Genomic DNA, 3325 nt, shown 5'->3' on the forward strand with positions numbered 1-3325 from the left:
AAAATGGGAGGCAAGCTCAGACTTCATTTCTGAGTTCATTAAAACTTCTCAAGAACGTCATCAACAGCCTATACAGTACAGTTTTGAAAAAGCAAACATGTCAAGGTAAGTAGACAACTCTCCAGATCCAAAACACATTTTCTGGCTGTATTTTGTTGAATTCCCCACCACACATGGGCAGTCAGGCAGCGTTTCTTCTTGGGGACAATGTGTCCGTGGACTAGAGCAATCCAGGGGGGCTGAGGGGATGTGGGGTCGGGGAGAGGAGGTTTAACCTTGTTTTAAGTTAGAGGCATCTATCACATGCACTCCGCGGTGCTGCAAGCTTCTCCTCGGATCGCCTGGCTTAACGCTTAATGTAGTCTTCAACTTTATTCCAGAAGTTCTTGTCCCGCAAATGATGTTCCGCAGCTTCAATATTCAGGGGACCATCAAAATTCAAAAGGTCAGTAAATATAGATCCTCAAACCACATCCTTTCACATCCTCGTGGGAGCTCAGCCAGTGCCGACAATCGAATGTTCTCACCATAAACTTAGACATATTCCCCCGTCTCTGTGATGCCAAATTCTGGTCAAGAATTTTACTTTGTTGTATGCATGAGAAACTTCAGTTTCAAACTGGAATTTCCCACCCTGGTAGTAACCCTCATCAGGGGTTACCGTTAGCTGAAAGAAATGAAGCTTGTTTGGATGAGGAAAATGCACTTTACATGTACAAGGTAAATTAGCTTCAAGTTCTGCAACCCTCCGAGTGAAGAGTCTGAAGCAGTGGCTGCCATCCGGGAACTTTCAAGACCGCCATCCCGCTTCAGTTTGCTGGCCCGTGAGCGTTACGGCTGCCTTTGCCCTGCGCGCGCAGACCGGCGAGGCGGGCGGGCGCCGCAGACCGGCGAGGCGGGCGGGCGCCGCAGACCGGCGAGGCGGGCGGGCGCCGCAGACCGGCGAGGCGGGCGGGCGCCGCAGACCGGCGAGGCGGGCGGGCGCCGAGACGCGGCTTCTCACGCCGCCTCTTGTTCATTTCTCATGCAGATCCCCAATTGCCTATGTTTCTTGTTTACATTTGTATTTCTATATAGGGAAAAAGAGAATGAGAGCTAATATTTTGAACTTATTCACCTGGCAAGTCACTATACTAGATGCTTTATATCTATTGCATAATTTAATTTTCATAAAAGACACGTGAAGTATATAGCATAGCTTCCATTACATGGATTAAAAATCTCAATCTCAAAAAGATTGAATAAGTTACCCAAGTTATATCGTTAAGTACATAAAATAGAATTCAAGCCCAGGCACTACTTGGTAAACTTTGCTCTCACTTTGACAGTCTCCTCCCACCATCACTGGAAAGAATTAAGTCATAGACCACTTGCCCTGGGTATTTCTGTTCCCAATAGGGATCCTGGCCCTATCGGGAACCACAGGAACATTCTCTTCCAGACATGGCTGCTTCCAGGTGGTTGTAGGCGGAATCTCCAGGTGTTAGTGAATGATGTATTTATTGAAACCCTCCACGTGATAGAGGCCAGGTATATTGAATCCAGGGCCAAAAACGGTGCTTCTTTCCATTTTTATTGATTTTTTACGTGGCTACCCAAACAGTGTAGTTCTTGTCCTAACATCATTACATCTTTTTCGTGAAACTTTTCTTTTAGTTTGATCTTATAGTGTTCTCTTTACCTAAGATAGAACCATAAACCTATAGAGTTTTTGTTTTTGTTTTGTCTTTATTTTTTTAACGTTACATTAAAAAAATATGAGGTCCCCATATACCCCCCACCCCGCTCCCCCCACTCCTTCCCCCATAACAACAATCTCCTCCATCATCATGAGACATTCATTGCATTTGGTGAATACATCTCTGAGCACTGCTGCACCTCATGGTCAATGGTCCACACCATAGCCCACACTCTCCCACAGTCCACCCAGTGGGCCATGGGAGGACATACAATGTCTGTTAACTGTCCCTGCAGCACCACCCAGGACAACTCCAAGTCCCAAAAACGCCTCCACATCACATCTCTTCCTCCCACTCCCTACCGCCAGCAGCCACCATGGCCACTTTCTCCACACCAATGCCACATTTTCTTCGATTACTAATCACAATAGTTCATGAATAGAATATCCACTCTAATCCATACTCTATTCCTCCATCCTGTGGACCTTGAAATGGTTGTGTCCACTCCACATCTATGTCAAGAGGGAGCTTAGATTTCACAAAACCCATAGAGATTTAGGCTGAGCAACAAGTCTGAATAACCATTACTACATTACTGTACTTAGAAATTACAATTTTTGTAGAAGTCAAATTTTCCCACTTGATTCTCTCCTCTTATGGCATATTTTCTGCTAATAGATGTCCCAGTCTCTCATTCAAATGGGCTTCAGATAAGACATGTATCTCATATCTATCATTTAGAATTAAAATTATTAATTACAATTTCTGCTACATAATGCTCTAAAATAATTGCAGTTTTAAATCATAAAGTTCCATGATGAATTTCAGGAATTTGATGACATTTCTTTTAAAAGCCATAGAAAAAGAGCAATTCAAGAATAAATCCATGCCCATTGTGTGTGAGAAAGCAGGGCTATGTTCTTTTCTGTCTGAGGAAGAAACCAGCCAGAATCTTTTTATTATTTTTTCAAGGTGATTAAAACCATTTAGGTCAATTGATGTGGAGAAAGTGGCCATGGTAACTGCTGAGGGTAGGGAGTGGGAAGAAGAGATGTGATGTGGGGGCATTTTCAGGACTTGGAGTTGTCCTGGGTGGTGCTGCGGGGACAGTATATGGACATTGTATGTCCTCCCATGGCCTACTGGGTGAACTGGAGAAGAGTGTAAACTATAATGTGGGCCATTAACCATGTGGTGCAGCAGTGGTCAGAGATGTATTCACCAAATGCAATGAATGTCCCATGATGTTGGAGGAGGTTGTTATTATGGGAGGAGTGGGGTGAGGGGTGTGGGGGTGTATGGGGACCTCATATTTTTTTAATGTAACATTAAAAACAATAAAGACAAAAAAACACGCAAAGCATTTAGGCAAGCTCAAGCATAAAGCAATCAACTAAATTTTGAAAGGATGTGAGGAAGTATATATGTATGCTAGGTACCATAAGTATTGGGTATATATTTTGTTAAAATTCAACCATTGAATAAAATCTCTAACACCTCCATAGCTGACTTATCAGTGTTTTAATCAAAGAAAAATTAAAATTTTCTGGGCAGTCAAATTATCAGGCCTTAAAGATATGTCTAATGGTTGTCTATATGAGCTCAAATTTTAGAATATTCAGCATAATTGAGAAAACAATCCATAA

At 42.9% G+C, this 3325-nt stretch overlaps 1 pseudogene; it reads right to left on the reverse strand.

Moving 5' to 3' along the window:
• Positions 1–286: 286 nt before the first annotated feature.
• LOC101414802 (NEDD8-conjugating enzyme UBE2F pseudogene) lies at positions 287–1019 on the reverse strand (annotated as a pseudogene).
• Positions 1020–3325: the final 2306 nt, after the last annotated feature.

Source organism: Dasypus novemcinctus, chromosome 4 (genome assembly GCF_030445035.2).
Source record: "Dasypus novemcinctus isolate mDasNov1 chromosome 4, mDasNov1.1.hap2, whole genome shotgun sequence".
NCBI classification, from domain to species: Eukaryota; Metazoa; Chordata; class Mammalia; order Cingulata; family Dasypodidae; genus Dasypus; species Dasypus novemcinctus.